Source organism: Trachurus japonicus, chromosome 7 (assembly GCF_045865225.1).
Source record: "Trachurus japonicus isolate A0001 chromosome 7, Traja_1.0".
In the NCBI taxonomy this organism is placed as follows: domain Eukaryota; kingdom Metazoa; phylum Chordata; class Actinopteri; order Carangiformes; family Carangidae; genus Trachurus; species Trachurus japonicus.
In genome coordinates this window covers 36,036,576-36,055,545 of record NC_140913.1, presented here as the reverse complement: position 1 = coordinate 36,055,545, position 18,970 = coordinate 36,036,576, and positions in this window count along the sequence as shown.

The window sequence follows — 18,970 nt, the reverse complement described above, 5'->3', positions numbered from 1 at the left end:
ATCTACAGTCTATTAATTTTTCCCCTACAAGAGTTTTATACTCCTTGACTGCATTTTTGTTATAGGAAAAAAATATTTGAATTAAAACTAAGGGTTTTAGGTCATTTTAATGTACTTGCATCATGAATCTGTATTTATGAGGATGTATTTTATTTACTGTTTTACATTACAGAAAAAGGTCCACACTTGGTTTATATGGAATGACAGAGGTCCACTGTTGGTTGGTACGGAGTGACACACACACTCCAGCATGGGTGGATAAGCAGAAATGAGATAAATTGCTAAGTTTTAAGATACATTTTTAATCTAAATTTAATACAAACATTTGTAACTATTAATACACACAACACACACACACAAACACATGCAAACACACATATTTAAACTAAAGTAGCACTGGTGAAGTTGTCATTGTAGTTTTTTTAAAACATGGAATGTACTGTGAAAACTCAATGGCAACCTATCAAGATACTTAAGGGAATATTTCAGTTATTGACATTTATGGCTCAACAATAAAACATGTATGGGAAAATAAAGGAGGCGCTGGGGGTCATCAGTTTGTCTGAGATACAAGGGATAATTCTTCTAGAGGATGGATTAACCTCACTAAGTAATATGATATACCACTGCAACACACCTTTCTACAGTCTGTCAAGTTTTTGACTTACTGAAGTTTCATACTCCTTGACTGCATTGTTGTCATGGGAAAACTACTTTAAATAACTAAACTCAGGATTCAACATGGTCTGATGGCCCAGAGCCACAAAGTGTTATTCTGTAGTCGCCTAATGTCCCATATAGATGAAGCTCTGTGGTGGCCACCTATTGTCACTCTTCTACTTTTTAACAGCACATGGTTTCAATCAATTTTAATGTACTTGCATTCTAAATATATATTAATAGGGATGCATTTTACTTATTGTTTTGCATTGCAGGAAAAAAAAGGTCCACACTTGGTTTATATGGAATGACAGGGGTCCACTGTTGGTTGGTGCATAATGACACAGGTTCCCACTTAGTTAGCATGGAGTGACATACACACTCCATCATGTATGAATATGAAAGAAATAAGCAAAAGTGATCATTCTTAAGATATTTTTTTTTCATCAAAACTTAACACAAACATTTCTAATAAAGTAGCACCAATAATGTTTTCATTATTTTTAAATGTAGGTTGTACTACTGCAACACACATATCTACAGTCTATTAATTTTTCCCCTACAAGAGTTTTATACTCCTTGACTGCATTTTTGTTATAGGAAAAAATATTTGAATTAAAACTAAGGGTTTTAGGTCATTTTAATGTACTTGCATCATGAATCTGTATTTATGAGGATGTATTTTATTTACTGTTTTACATTACAGAAAAAGGTCCACACTTGGTTTATATGGAATGACAGAGGTCCACTGTTGGTTGGTACGGAGTGACATACACACTCCAGCATGGGTGGATAAGCAGAAATGAGATAAATTGCTAAGTTTTAAGATACATTTTTAATCTAAATTTAATACAAACATTTGTAACTATTAATACACACAACACACACACACAAACACATGCAAACACACATATTTAAACTAAAGTAGCACTGGTGAAGTTGTCATTGTAGTTTTTTTAAAACATGGAATGTACTGTGAAAACTCAATGGCAACCTATCAAGATACTTAAGTGAATATTTCAGTTATTGACATTTATGGCTCAACAATAAAACATGTATGGGAAAATAAAGGAGGCGCTGGGGGGTCATCAGTTTGTCTGAGATACAAGGGATAATTCTTCTAGAGGATGGATTAACCTCACTAAGTAATATGATATACCACTGCAACACACCTTTCTACAGTCTGTCAAGTTTTTGATTTACTGAAGTTTCATACTCCTTGACTGCATTGTTGTCATGGGAAAACTACTTTAAATAACTAAACTCAGGATTCAACATGGTCTGATGGCCCAGAGCCACAAAGTGTTATTCTGTAGTCGCCTAATGTCCCATATAGATGAAGCTCTGTGGTGGCCACCTATTGTCACTCTTCTACTTTTTAACAGCACATGGTTTCAATCAATTTTAATGTACTTGCATTCTAAATATATATTAATAGGGATGCATTTTACTTATTGTTTTGCATTGCAGAAAAAAAAGGTCCACACTTGGTTTATATGGAATGACAGGGGTCCACTGTTGGTTGGTGCATAATGACACAGGTTCCCACTTAGTTAGCATGGAGTGAAATACACACTCCATCATGTATGAATAAGAAAGAAATAAGCAAAAGTGATCATCCGTAAGAGAACTCTTTCATCACAGCTCCACGTTACACTTGTTCCAGGCTCTGCCCGTCGTTTTTCTCTAGAAATAGAAACTTTTTCCAACTTTTTTATCTCCGTAGCGATCGCACTCGTCTTCTCCTTCTTCTTCACTTCTTGCTCTGATCTACAGTCTCATTCGTTCTACACATCCCAGAAGCCCCAAAATTACTCAGTGTGGGCGACAGCGTCCCCATTTACCAGCCGCAGAAAACTGCGTTTGACATATGTCAATGGCACTCAATGAGTTAAGTGGGAGGTACACAATAAATCTAATTCTTTTTTTTTTTTTTTTTTAAGTATATTTTTTGGCTTTTTCATGCCTTTATTCGATAGGACAGTTGAGAGTGTGACAGGAAATGGGAGGCAGAGATGGGGGGAATGACATGCAGGATAGGGCCGTCCGACGCGGGACTCGAACCGGGGCCGCCTGCAGCGAGGACTATAGCCTCAACACATGGGGCGGGTGCTCTACCAACTGAGCTAAACACCGCCCCCACAATAAATCTAATTCTAATCAAATTTATTTTGAAAACAAATAGTAGACTGGCAATCTGATTCAGTGATTAATTTGTTACACATTTGGGTTGCTTCCTAATGATTTTTTGATGTTTTAGTACCCAGCCTAACACAAGTGTGTATATTCCTTACTATCTACAGTATGTATGTGCCTTGTAGGCACTTTACTTGCAAGTGTGTGTATGCAGTGTTTTATAAATCTGAATATTTTTTGTCACATCACATCTACCCCAACACTTTAGAGCGCTTCTGTCTCGACGCCGTGTTTGCCTTCGTTCTGACCTGAACACAGCATGTGTTGTTTGGGTTAGAAACATGCACATTTGCAAAGGAAAAAAAGCTAAATCGATTAGCGGAATCATTAAAGCAGAAGTAAGTGGTCCGGTCGTTTTCGCTAATGCTGCGTTCCAGGCAGGCTTTTGAAATCGTAAATTACAGCTTCAAGTCACAACTTACGACTTTGTAGCGTTCCAGGCAACCCACTCGTGTTTCTCCGACCTGTTTTACCGGTGAAAGTCACTATAACGGCCACTCATAACTTCTGACCCGTGAACTCGTACCAGATCGAACTGGTACAACTTCACGGACGAGTTTCCTTGAACGCACCATAACAGTCATCGTCCCTACGTCACCACATTCAGGCACATCCCTTGGCTGCACACACAGCCCTGCATGCCGTTCTCTCTCCTCATTGGATAAAAACTGTAGTATACGATAAATGTTTTCTCCTCGGCTCAGAGCAGAGCAGAGTGACTGACAGACCCGTGTTTCAGACCAAACACTCTATATAAGTGATTGCTGTCGGAAGATATAACTATTTAAGACTTATATTAACACAAATATATCACTTACTTCTGCTTTAAGCATGCACACACACAATCCCAAGGAAATGATCACGTGGGAACCAGTTCTGAAGAGGAACCGGTTCTCAGTTCCCACCCATAGACTTCAGTCTATGATGTGGACACAAAAGCATTCCTCTACATTGAAGTAGTGAAGTCATCAACACTCATGTATTTCACAGATCCTAAATCCTGGTACACACATAGAGATTCTCTAAATTTCAACCAATTTTTTTTATCTGTGAAAGACCCCACACATGAAGATAAAAAATCTGTGATTGAACAGTTTTGATCGTATTGTGTGTGGTGTGCTGTGATATTCCAAACACAGCTCACCACACACATTAAGATTTTTCAGAATCTTGACCCTCCGGTCAGAAAACTCAGAAAGAGATCCGTATTGTTGTAGCTACTCTTTCGGGTCTATTTCCGGAATGGACAATGAGAGTGATGTAATTTTTTTTTAATGAAAGCGGGACACTTCAGCCTTTACAACGATACCGTCTGTGTGTGTCTGTGTGTCTGTGGCTTCGGACGCCGAGCAGTCAAGCGGCTGTGAGCGGCGGTCACATGATCGCTTAAACATGGCTGCTCTATTGCCGGCTGTTGCCGGCTATGATCGCTACCGTCTTTGCTATCGGCTATCAGGAAATCTCCCGTGTATGCGTGAATGTCTGTGTGAACCTCATGTATTGCCAGGGCTGCACCGTGGCTCTCTGTGGGATTGCCGGTGTTGTGTCGAGAAGTGGCTTGCCGCGAGCAGCATGCAGAGCTTGGCAAGCAGGCACTTCTCAGCACAACACCAGCTTTCCACACACAAGATGACTTTTGATTTGTAAATATTGAACATGTTTAATATTTACGATTATCGGCGTCAAACGTTTTCCGAGGCGATTGTTGTGAGAATTTTGACTCTTAACACACCATACACTACAAGAGAATCTCATAAAATAATCTTAAGACCTTAGGATAATCGGCCGATTTTTGTCTTTGGTCGGAAGGGGGAAAATCGGGGCAAAATCAGCACGATTATCTTTATGTGTGTGGTAGGCTTAACTCTACCTCCACTCTCCACTCTAAATGTGGAACTGGCTTCTGAGAAGTGAGTGAAGTGAGTGAGGGCTTAAAATCTGTGCCAGACGACTTGTGTCAGTCCTTGACTGTCGGCAGTGTGGGGGATGGTTTCTTGTAGCTGACGATGGTCGTTAGCAACTCTGAAGGGCAACCTGGAAAAGACTAACATCCTTCAGCCAAGATCTTATATCCAAATCAGACTAGCAGACAATGGAATTCCCCAGTCCTAGGTTGGCCATGTGCTACACACCTATGGACTTCTGTGACAACTGTAAAGAGTGGGTGTCCCAGCAATAATCCACCCTGTCAAGTCTTTGATGAGTTTTGTAAAGGTGTGTGATGCCTTGTGATCAGTATAATATTTTGTCAGCCTTTATATGATCTACCATTGTGTGCCAGTAGAAATGTTGTCTGAAATTAGGATTAATCAGATTTCCAGAGATACAGGGGATAAATCAGCTATAGTGGATGGAATAACTCCAAAATACCCACTGTTGAACTACTGCAACACACATTTTTACTTACCAAACTGTTAGCTCTACTGGAGTTCATGTATACCTGTCTGAATATTTTTGGTCCACAACAAAAATGAAAACTAAAACTAAATTTGTGTTTTTTTTCTGTATATTACACACTGTATCACATCGTCATACACATCTATAGATGAAATTGGTGTATAAATTGAAACCTAATTTAAAGTTGTCAAAAGGTACAGGATTGGCACAGGATCAGAGAGTTTACATTAAGTGGGAAGTACACAATAAAAGCTGTATTCAGTTCACACTGGTGCTCAGCAGAAATGGGTCTGGTTGCTTTCAGGATGTGTGGATTGTACATTCAACAATCCCATATTACCTTATTCATAGCATCTGAAGTGGATTATAAACAAATTCAATTAATTGTGAAGAAGATGGTAAAACGTTATCTAATTAATGTATATTTTTAAGTAATTCATTTCTTATCTATTTTGGTTGTTTCCTAATGATTTTCTTTCGTTTCAGTACCCAGCTAAACACAAGTGTGTATATTCCTTATTATCTAGGTATAACCTTGTGCATGTTGTAGTAAGCAATGTGACTTCATTACATTTACACACAGTTTTCTAAGTCGAGTTGAACATTTTTAATGGGGTTTCAGTCTATGATGTGGGCACAAAACATTCCTCTACATTGAAGTAGTTAAGTCGCCAGCACTCATGTATTTCACAGATCCTAACTTTAAGGTAGAGTTGTTGAACTGGGATCTGAGAAGTGAGTGAATGGAGTGAGAGCGGAGTGAGAGCCAGATGACCTGTGTCAGTCCTTGAGTGTGGGCAGTGTGGGGGATGGTTTGTCGTCGCTGACGATGGTCGTTAAGCTTTTTCAGGTTGGGCTTCAGAGTTTCTACCTTCTTTCAGCCAATATCTTTATCCAAATCAGACCGACTGAGACACAGGTATTCCCAGGTCTTAGGTTGGCCATGTGCTACCTACGCACCTATGGCCTTTGGTGACTCAACTTCTGTGGCAACTGTAAAGAGTGGGTGTACCAGCAATATTCCATTTTGTCTAAAGAATTGTCAGTTCTTTAATGAGTTTTGTGAAGGTGTGTTATAATATTCTGTGACAGGGCCTTTATATGAGCCACCATTGTCTGCTAGTAGTAATGCTGTCTGAGAACAATTAACATGGAATAAGAAATTAAGATTCATCAGATTGTCATGGATACAGGGAATATGTCAGTGTGTGGACGGAATAACCCCAAAAAGCCCCCTGTTAAACTACTCATTAAAAGGTATTTAGAAAATCAAGGGAAACAAAGGAACGCATAAATATAAAAACACATGCAAAGCCTTACAAAGCCTTGTAAAGGACAATTAGGACACAGCAAGAACTATATTCCTCAGACACGGTCCACACCACTGTCAACTTTTTTTATTTGTGTTGCAGCAGTTCAACATTGAGCTATTTGGGGTTATTCCATCCACACAATGCCTTATCCCTTGTATCTCTGACAATCTGATGAATCCTAATTTCTTGTGCCATGTTAAGTAAGCTGTTGTTCCCAGACAACATTTCTGGCAGAGAATGGTAGCTCATAAAAATGCTCTGTGACTCTATATTGCATTTACCCATGTCTCAGTCAGTCTGATTTGAATGTAAGTAAGTGGAGTGAAATGCACACTCCATCATGTATGAATAAGAAAGAAATAAGCAAAAGTGATCATCCTTAAGAGAAATTTTTCATCAAAACTTAACACAAACATTTCTAATAAAGTAGCTCAGATAAATACAGTGGGGCCAGGCCGTTAAGTGCTTTAAAAAGTTATATGTTAAGAACAGGAGTAATGTGCTCACGTCTATTAGTGTTAGTTAAAAGACGGGCAGCAGCGTTTGGGACAAGTTGGAGGCGACTGAGCGAAGACTGGGAGACGCCAACATAAAGTGCATTGCAATAGTCCAATCTAGAACTGATTACTGCAACGCATGGATGGCTTTCTCGAGGTCGTGACAGTTTAAAAACATTTTGACTGTGTGAATGTGTGTGGCAATAGTTTAACATAGGGATCCTCTCAATTAATTATCCCTTGTATCTCTGACAAACTGATGATCCCCCATTCCCTCTGTATTTTCCCATATCAAATTGTCGTATATCAGTAGGCTACCTCTTTGATGGTTTACTTGTACATAATATCATCGTAGGTTGCCATTGAGTTTTCACAGTACCCCCCACATAAAAAAACACAACATTACCGTTGCTACTTCATTATAAATGTTTGTATTAAGTTTTGATGAAAGTTTTGAGCTTTTGAGGTTAATCCATCCTCTAGAAGAATTATCCCTTGTATCTCAGACAAACTGATGACCCTCCAGCTCCTCTTTTATTTTCCCATACATGTTTTATTGTTGATCCATAAATGTCAATAACTGAAATATTCCCTTAAGTATCATGATAGGTTGCCATTGAGTTTTCACAGTAACTAACCCTAAGTAACTAAATATGTGTGTTTGCATGTGTTTGTGTGTGTGTGTTATGTGTATTGATAGTTACAAATGTTTGTATTAAATTTAGATTTAAAATGTATCTTAAAACTTAGCAATTTCTCTCATTTCTGCTTATCCACCCATGCTGGAGTGTATGACACTCCGCACCAACCAACAGTGGACCCATGTCATTCCATATAAACCAAGTGTGGACCTTTTTCTGTAATGTAAAACAGTAAATAAAATACATCCTTATAAATACAGATTCATGATGCAAGTACATTAAAATGACTTAAAACCCTGAGTTTTAATTCAAATATTTTTCCTATAACAAAAATGCAGTCAAGGAGTATAAAACTCGTGTAGGGGAAAAATTAATAGACTGTAGATATGTGTGTTGCAGTAGTAGGCTACACCCTACATTTAAAAATAATGAAAACATTATTGGTGCTACTTTATTATAAATGTTTGTGTTAAGTTTTGATGAAAAATTTATCTTACGGATGATCACTTTTGCTTATTTCTTTCTTATTCATACATGATGGAGTGTGTATTTCACTCCATGCTAACTAAGTGGGAACTTGTATCATTATGCACCAACCAACAGTGGACCCCTGTCATTCCATATAAACCAAGTGTGGACCTTTTTCTACAACGTAAATCAACAAATAATTCCTATACAGATTTATGACGCAAATACATTAAAATTAATTGAAATCACATGCATTTAAAAAGTAAAAGTCTGACCATAGGTGGCCCCAACAGAGCTTCATCTATATGAGATGTACGTGGCCAAAAAGTAACTTTTTGTGGCTCTGAGCCATCAGGCCATGTCAAACTGTGAGTAGTTTAAGTATTTTCCCGTGACAACAATGCAGTTAAGTAGTATAAAACAAACAAAAAAAAAAAATTAATAGACTGTAGAAATGTGTCTGGCAATAGTTTAACATAGGGACTTTGTGAGATTAATCCTCTCAATGAATTATCCCTTGTATCTCTGACAAACTGATGATCTCCCAAACCCTCTGTATTTTCCCCAAAGATAACAAATTGCCGTGCCAATACTTTAATATCAGTTACTCTTTGATGGTTTACTTGTACATAATATATCATCGTAGGTTGCCATTGAGTTTTCTGTAATATAAAACAGTAAATAAAATACATCCTTATGAATACAGATTTATGATGCAAGTACATTAAGATTACCCTAAATCCTAAAACCCTCTATTAAAAAATGAATAGACTGTAGAAATGTGTGTTGCAGTAGTACACCCTACATTTAAAAATAATTACAACATTATTGGTGCTACTTTATTAGAAATGTTTGTTTTAAGTTTTGATGAAAGTTTTCTCTTAAAAACTATCACTTTTGCTTATTTCTTTCTTATTCATACATGATGGAGTGTGTATGTCACTCCATGCTAACTAAGTGGGATCGTGTGTCATTATGCACCAACCAACAGTGGACCCCTGTCATTCCATATAAACCAAGTGTGGGCCTTTTTCTGCAATGTAAGTCAACTAATAATTCCTATACAGATTGAGAACACATGTATATTGTAAAATTGAAACCCTGTGCTTAAAAAAACTGGACAAGCAACAATAGCAAGGTCAATTATTTTTAATGTTTAAAGGTACCATCCCGGGCGGCTGGATTTACTGGACTAACGATTTATTTTTCGAATTGCACACCCTCCCCTCCATCCAATCAGGAATCACAAAAGCCACGCCCCCCCTGCTCGGCTCGTGCGCGTGCTTCATTGCAGTCGGAGACGGTTGTTGTATTGCACCCTGCACCGCGGTAGCTAAATGACAACACGGACAGTGGATATGACGTTTGCACAGGTAATTGAAAACTAACTTTTTAATTTTCAACATAAACTCGTCTATTTTCACCACACAATGTTGTTGGTACTCTGGCATATTGTAAAATATTGTAAACTTTGTTGTAAACCCTCCGAACTTTTGCTGTTTAGCTAGTTTTCCACATAACATTATACCAGGCTAGTGGGCCATTTTTGTAGAGATAATGGAAATAATGTATTTCATATTAGAGCCTTGATTGTTTTTAAAAGAACATCTACAGTATATAACATGTAAAAACAACTTAATAATAATTTTCTGCTAGCTTACACTGTCTATATAATTTTCTAGCCTGATGACAGCATCAGCTCAGTGAGCTCACTGCCCTCTGAAGAGGAAGTGCCCGTGCGCCTGGATGCTGGAGGTGAAGGTAGCCGAGGGGCCCGTGGCCGTGGCCGCGGTCGCGGTCGGGGTCGGGGCCGGGGCCGGGGCCGGAGACCAGCAATAGACCTCACCTTGTCGCAGGAGGACTCTGTGCGAGTTGAGCGTCAGCGGGCCGAACTTGTTCAGCGTACTCGGGTAAGTCAATGTCCCACATGTAAACTAGATTTCTCCAGTAGCCCTAGCTTTGTACATACTCAAATCTGCTCAAACACTAAACCAGTGATCATCAACTGAATAGAAACACGCATTTCAGGACTTCTGACTTGTATCATCAGAACAGATTGTCAGCCTCCTTTCATATTTAGGCTGAAAATCACAGGGCAGGGCAGTGTAAAGCTCCAGCATGTGGGAGTATCTGAAAGTCCAGCTGTCAAGATTTTTCATTTTAGGCTATATCATACCAAACACCAAAGATAGCCTATGTATAAATGACAATTATGACCTTACAGGTAAAATAGAGTATAAACAAATAAATTATTAGGTCAAAAAGGTGAATTTAATTTCAATCTCGGCCTATTTGAATGTCCGGCCCCCAAGGTGTCTGTTGAGAAAGATTCTGACCCCTGCACTAAACACTAAATAGTTATCTCACCTTCCTGGCTGAAGAGCTGTGTTGATTGAACTCAGCTGGTTTAGTGCAGAACAGAAAAATATGTCATGGAGATTATTTGATGATTCCACAATTCCCACCTCTGATTATTTGTAATGTGTCTTTCTGTGCAGAGTTGTATGTTCTCTGTGTGCTGTGCATGTTAGGGTGTGGTTTGCCAGACTGAGGACTGCAACAAAGCAAAACAAGCAATTCCACTTACTCTGGTGTATACACTGCAACGTGTACTGTATTATCTGCTCCCTGTGCACACTGTCCTGTCTAAGTAAATACAATATACTGTATACATCTGTCTGTCATTCATTACAGGATCGAGTTGCAGCCCTGGACCTGGAGCGCTGCCATGATATTCTCAGTGCTGCTGTGGACCGTGACCCAAGCCTCATGCTACAGCTCCTCAATTCATCTGAAGTTCCTCAGCCTCAGCCTCCAAACAACCCTCCGGTGGTTGGCCAACCAGATTGGTGCGTGTGCTCCAACTGCCGTGAGATGCCAACTATCATTGAGAGGAAGTGCTGTGGCAACCCTCAAGAGGCATGCATCTCAACGTGTCCTGAGATGGATTTTTACATTTTACAGCCTGGACATCTGCGCCTTGCAAGGCGCATTTGGAACGATGTGCGTGCACAGCATGATGCTGTCGAGGTTGGGGAAAGCAACAGACAGTTCAGGTATGCTGCTTACAGACAATATGTTGTCTGGCAGTATGGAGCGTTGGGAAGAGGGCAGCGCGTTGTCATTAACAGCTGTGTAATCTGGAGGATTCGAGATAGTTATCCTGATCCGCATAACCAGTACAAAGGTTTTGTTCCAGGAAGGATTTAATTTTTTATTTCAAAGGAGGTTAAATTGAAAGCAACTGGACTTAGTTATAACTATAACTTTCGATTTAACCTCCTTTGAAATACTATGACCTGGGCAAATGAGAATATGCACCGGCTTTAATTTTTTACACTCTGTGTAAATGTTACACTATTTGATGTACAACATTTTTTTTTTTTTATAAAATAAGTTCCAATGTTGCTGTGATGGTCGGGTGCACAGCCTATAAACCTGTTCTCATGTTGTTTGTTTAATTTGTTTTTTTTTTGGATGATTTAGTTATCTAAATAAAAATGTAAATAAATATAATTACATTTCATGTCATCTCCATTTGTGTTTCTTTCAAGTTTAGGGCTTACAAAACTAAATGAGAAATTCCCAAGAGTTCAGTTGATTGCTCGATGTCTCTACTGTGAACCTTTTCTGTCTTCTTGTCAGCACCTGATATCAGCAGCGTTGCCCAAACGTTGAGCCACAAAATCAAAAGTTCAATAAAATCTATAAATAGGAATGAATGAAAGTAGTACAGAACCAAAATACTTTTTCCATTACTGCCTCCATACAGCAGGGATTGTATTGACATTATTATTTTCATTCATCTTTATACATTACATCAAACATCTAGAAACAACACAGCATGTATTGATTAATGTTCTCCTACTGGCATTTGGCAATAAAGACATGCTATTACAGTGAAGACAAGGTAAAACAAACGATATATCACATATATATCACATCCATATCATGATGCTTGCACCACCATGCTTGGGGGGGTGGGGGTCTTCACTGTGTACTGTGGCTTGAATTCAGTGTTTGCAGGACGTCTGACAAACTGTCTGTGGCCCTTAGACCCAAAAAGAACAATCTTACTCTCATCAGTCCACAAAATATTATGCCATTTCTTTTTAGGCCAGTCAATGTGTTATTTGGCAAATTGTAACCGCTTCATTACATGTATTTTTTTAACAATGGGACTTTGCGGGGGCTTCTTGGTGGTAGCTTGGCTTCACATAGACGTTGTCTGATTGTTACAGTACTCACAGGCAATCTTAGATCTTTTTCTTAACAGTGTCTTGAACAACCCATTTTACTCTGTTTTTCAAAGAAAAATACACAGCCAGCATATGCAGCATCAGTTGCAGTCTTTATTCAAGCACAAATGCACAGCCAGCATATGCAGCATCAGTTGCAGTCCTAAAGACTAAATGGGAAGTGAACGACCTGTAAAGAAAGACAATAAGAAGAAGTAGTAAGTCTTTGAGCACCTGGACTTAGTGAGATTTGCTGTGGGATGTTCTTCCGTGTTTAACCCTCCTGTTGTCCTCCTGGTCAAGGAAGGAAGGAAGGACGAAGGGAAAGATGTAAGTAAGGAAGGACAAAGGAAAAGATGTGAGGAAAGAAGGAAGGGAAAAAGGAAGGAAAGACAGAAGGAGGGAGGGAACAGATTGGGTCAAAAAGGAAGGAAGAAGTAAGGACGAAGGGAATGAAGGAAGGAAGGAAAGGAGGGAGGGAAAACGGATTGTGGGAAGAAGGAAGGGAAAAAGAAAGGAAAGAAAAATGGAGGGAGGGAACAGATTCATTTAAGGAAGGAAGAAGGGAGGAAAGAAGGGAAAAGGGAAGGAAAGAAAGATGGAGGGATGGGAACAGATCAGGTCAATTGGATCAAAAGAGGAAGGAAGAAGAAGTAAGGACAAAGGGAAGGAAGGAAGGAAGGAAGGAAGGAAGGAAGGAAGGAAGGAAGGATTCTGGAAAGAAGGAAGGGAGAAAGGAAGAAAAGAAGGAAGGATGGAAGTAGGGAGCAGATTGGGTCTATTTGACCCAGAAGGACAACAGGAGGGTTAAGCACAGAAGAACATCCTGCAGCAAATATCGCACATGTGCACAAACATCATCAGAGCTGCTACATCAAGGCTAAAAACAAAGATGTAATTACTTTTTCCAGAAAACTTTTTCATGCTGGTTGTTTTGGTGAAGTGTGTCTTTAAATTTATGACCTGGTAGTGAAATGGCAGAACACAAATGACTGTCCTCGATATTGTATGTCAACTCACCTTGCATTCTGCTGACTTGCACTTTGAGCAGTTCCTGGGTGGTCGGAACACGGCCACTTGCAAGAAGGCCAAGGTGACGTGGGTCATCAGGCTGCATGGTTGCGTGTTCGGGCATGGCTCCAGTTGCTGTTAATCGCTGCTGCAGAATCTTCTGCTGAAGCTCTGTGATGTAGCTGTAGTCCTTGACTACTTTGAGTGTGTAAAGGCTCCAGCGCTTGGACCTCTTCTTATACAGCTTCTTATATCTGGTTTATCAGCGATAAGGTTATAAGCAGATAGAGAGACAGATAAATAGTTTAGATAATAGATAGATAGATAAATACTTTATTTATCCCGAAGGAAATTCAGTTTCTCAGCTGCACAATAAACAAACAGTCATTCAACAGCAAGACATAAAGTAAGTGCATTGAGAATAGAATAAATAAAAACAATAGATTATAAAAACAATAATAATAAATAATTGCAGATAATAAAAATGCAGGATTGCAGTGGAAAGTGAAGTGCATACATAGTATGTGGGACATCATTCCCCTTGTTCCACAACTCCTCTTCCTCCCCTCCCCAGTGATGTGTTATAGAGCCTGATGGCTCATCCACATGTGCAAAATGATAAGTCACGCCACTCATAAAGAGCGCGGGAGAGAGAGAAACAGTGTCTTCACCCACCAGTGGTAACCATTGGCTGCTTATGGAGGCTGAATGTTGTTCAGTTTCGAGGTGATAGTTGGATAAGTTTGTTCAGACAGACACACAGACCGACAGAAGGACAGATTTACAGGCAGACAGACACTCACCCAGCTGGCAAAACAGGCAGGCAGACAGGCAGAGAAACAGACGGAAAGACAGGCAGACAGCTACAGTAACTGAGAGATACCTGCAGTCATCCTCTGCTCTAGTCACGTCCCCGCCAGCACTAGCACTCCCAACACCAGGCACTGACAGTACACCTGCACCAGGCCCATAATTCCTAGTCACCTGTAATGGTGCTGCTACTTACTGAATGGATCCGTCTGCTCCTCTCCTGACTGGTCGATCCAAGTGGTGATTGTAGTCCAGTGCAGCCAACTGGGTCCTTAATAATAAAACAAATAATTAAGAAAGCTATATACAGTACTGTAGTTGGAGTTGAGTATAAGTTAAGTTATATCTCATCTGGTTCAAAAGTTACAGCCAAATTACTTTACTCTGCAAAATTTGGTGCTTGGAGATGAGTTTGCCCACACATTGGCATAAGGTCCCCAACTTATAAAATGAAGAATAAAATTCTTACCTTGCCGCATACACGGGTGGAGAAAAGCTGTATCTCTTACTTGCATACATCAAGATATGATTGTGGAATGATTCCAGGTCAGCCGTGCTCCTGATGGCAAGAAACAGATACAGATATATGATTGTATTTAGACTGATATACTTTGAAAATGATTAAAGCTGTGTATTATCTCATAAAACAATGCTATGCTCTTGGTTACAGGGTGCACAAGGTCACAACAGGAGAGATAATGGGTGAAAGTGACATTATTGTTAGTGTGGATGTTTGTGTGTGCACAGTAGGTATACTGTAGCTCAGGCTTTGTCTACTGAGTGGTGTGGATGTGTGTGTGAACCGAATCAAATTATTTCAAATTAAATCAAATCAACTTTATTTATATGGCACTTTTCATACGTTGCAGTAACACAAAGTGCCTCACAGAGGATAAAAACAAAACAATACAAAACACATTGAAAACCCAAAACCTCCCACCCCCACAAATATACACACAGATACACAATTACATACATAGACATACGGACAGACATACATACCCATACACACAAGCATACACACACCCACACACTTAAACTAGCTGTCGCTGAGGAGACATGGCTGGGCACCGAGACCTGAGGTGAGGAAGAAGCTACCTTTGGGGGCTGCGCACACCGAGAGGAATCATGGTCCATGACTGACCGCCCCAGCCCAGGCAGACAGGAGGCTCGATTAAAAAGATGGGTCTTGAGCCTCTTTTTTAAAAACATCAACATTCTCATTTGTTGATGAGAATCAACAAATGAGAATTTGTTGTCATTTGTGAATGACAACACTTGTGTGTGTCTGTGTACTGTGCTTGTCAACTAAGTACATTACAATACAATTTAACTCTGAGATATTTCACAAGTTTAAAACACCAAGTTAGGAAATAAGCAGCACGCATAATTTACCTGAAGCGCAGGTACTTGTGGACCTTTGAAATCCATTTGGGATTCATCACAATTTCCTTCAGTCTCTTGTGTGCAGTGGATTCTGGGTCCATCCATTGCTTGATCGTCTCATCCTCTCTGCTGTGCTCTGAGTGTTTGCAAGCTGATAAAGCCCAGACATGTTCATCACAGACATGGTGCAGGACTCCAGTCCACATAACCTAAGAAGAGTGTTGTAACAGGTAATTTCACATTAGAGATTACATTTTTTAAATTTGCTATCAGGGAATTTGTTTTTACAGCTGGCCTTCTCTCCCTGCCTTCCCTCCCAACTGAAGCTGCCTTGTTAACCATTTCCATGTTTTCCATATCCTGCGTTATAAACTGTTTTCTTGTCCGTAACAACATGTATTGCACGTCTGCCTGTCCTGGGTGAGGGATCCCTCCTCTGTTCTCTAAATTTTTCCAGTGTAAAGGTTTCTGTGGAGTTTTTTCCTCAGTGGATGTGAGGGTCTAAGGACAGAGGATGTTGTTATGATGCCATGTAAAGCCCTTTGAGACAAACTGTTTGTAAAAACAGGCTATACAAATAAAACTGTCTTGTCTCAACTTTTTGTAAATCCCTCAAACAAAGCTTGTTTAGTACGAGTTGTCCATTTCAAAATCAAAGTAAATGCAATCTTTCAAACGCAGTAACAGTTGCAATACTCACATAAAACTCGTCAAAGTCATTGGCAGTCCTACAGCAATACCAAAAGTGGTTTACAATGTCTCTGCTCCACTCCTTCAAAATGGCACATGACTTTTCCTTTGCTGCCTGGAAAGAAAAATGAAAGCATATAACTTTTTGGGATTTCAATAGTTTGTGTACAGTTGACCAGGTAGACCGCTATTTGTTTCAAATTACTTAGAAGCATCATCTTGTTGTTGCTATGACAATCTCCCCAGGGTGTCAAGACTATCGCATTGACACTAGCACTTGATTTGAAAAGTGTGGAACACTCTATGAAATACAACTTACTGCTTGGATTTTTGTACACAAGTTTTTTGCTCCGTGCCAAATGTCCCATGTGTGGTGGATGCCGCTGTCCTTGTACTTGCCACTGTCTGAAGGGAAAGGCAAGGCATGACAACAATTTATAACAGGGGTCTTCAAAATTTTCCTGGCCAAGGACCCCTAACAGTGAGTGATGGATAGATGGAGCAAGGACCCCCCCACTTACATATAGTAAAATTGTGTTTCATATTAAACTGGTCATAATTGTCTTGTATAGATCACAGGGAACCTGACAGAGCCAGCGTGTCACATACGGCCTCGTGATTGTCACATCAGCCAAATTAAAAACATGTCAAATCTAGAGCTATCTTGGACTAAGGATTTTCATGGTCGAATCTGATTAGTCAAATTGTAATCGTTGAATCAGGCTGCGTTACACAACATTGCCATCCTTCTTTCATGGCTGTAGCGAATTAATGAGTGTGTACAGAGAATTAAAATGTGAAGTCCCATAATTGTGTGGCCGATAGTTCAAGGGGTGAGTGTCACAGCACCATGGACAGCGTAGTATACTTACTGAAGAGTGCTGAGATTTGCGAATGAGCATCTGTGCAGACTTCGGTCACGTTCAGCTCCTGACGCAGTTTGTCTATGGTCTGGACAAAGCCTTCTCGTTCCATAATCACAGAATTTCTCAGGGTTTGTCGTTTGTCAATGTTGACCAGGGAGACAATCTTCTTTGAGTCATTGTCCATCGCCGTATAAGTACAATATTGCGCGCAGAAGCCTGGACTATCCATCCGACCGTCACCTAGGAATGGTAAAATGAGACAGGATTGAACACGTAAATTATTTTAAATTGAATAAAACTACACATATTTCTTGACATTAGCAGCGTCTCAATTCACCTAATGCTTTACTCAGATTTTCAGAGTTTATCATTTGTCACATGCAATGATCAAGACCGTTGCAGTGAAATTATATTGCATATATATACTCTGTGATAGTAAAACATTAGTGAAATATTTTTCGTGTGAACATTTGAGTATGTTATCATGTATCCAGTTAGTGGTTGTTTTGGGGAGATGCCTATTCTGTACTTGCGCCAGTTATTTTGCCTGTGTTTGTGTTGGCACAAGCGAGTGATATGCTTGTGTGTGTCTGAATGTGCATTTGATAAAATAAATATTATGTATGTTTAACTTACCAAGTAGTACAATTGGCCCTTCAGGCTGAAGCTCTTTGATAACTTCTTCTCTCCTCTCATTCCAGAAGTCTTTGATGGCGTTGACACAGTAAATTTCTTGGATCCTGAAGAATGCAGATTTGCTCAACATCCCCATATTCATGTATTGAAAGAGGAGTGAGATCTTGGCAAAGTTGTTTCCAGAAAGAAGAATATTACATCCCAATAAAAAATCCCCTGCCAGCATCTGGTTCTTGACTGTGGGTTGTGAATACCACTTGTAGACACTGTGTCCACTAGGACAGATCTGAAATTAGAATGAAAGGGAAAACATCCAAGAAAGACTAAGATTAGATTGATTATGTTCATTTTGTCTTCTCTAAGATTAGTTACATTTTTGGGTTACATATGATAAACAAATCACATACTCCTGCTAAATAAAAGTGCAGTAATGACTGACCCATTCTATGACTGCAGCAGTTCCCCTGGACTTGATCTTCACTTCAAAGGTGGTAGCTCCACACCGTTGCTTTGTGATAGCATTTTTGGAGGTACACATCTTGATGGGTAGTTGAAGGTAGTCTGCGAGTTGCTTCAGTGAGTCATGATATGATATTGATGCCGGACGGCCAATGAGGTCATCTTCAACCAGGACTTCAGTAGTGTCGTTGTTGTTGATAGGTGTTGCCTCAGACTCTGTGTCTGTATTGTATGGCCTGTCAGCTGAATCAAGTACTGATTCTTCCATACTGATCTGCTGCAGGGTATCCAGGTTAAGTGGAGTCTGTAGTGCCCCGGCAGTTCTGAAAAAATAAGCAAATTATGATGAATATGATTTCAAAAAGTCAGCTGACATTGACATGGCAATAGAGCTGGCTATTGAAAAGAAAAGGGCCGCACACACTCTTGTTCCAGTCAATTTTTGAGGGTTCTGTACTATATTACTTGAAAGTCAATTCAACACAGCCCAGATGAATACATCGATATAGAGAAATGGTTGATTATTTCTGCTGGAATTGTTTAAAATTAGAGGACAGTGGAATAAAGTTTATTATGACTAGACAAAGAAACATCACAAAATAAAATAATTATGTGGGAGTGCCATATTGTTGTAACTGGACTAACTTCTTTTAGGACATCTGTGTGGCTGTAGCACACTCCTAAAATAATTCTACAGTCTGA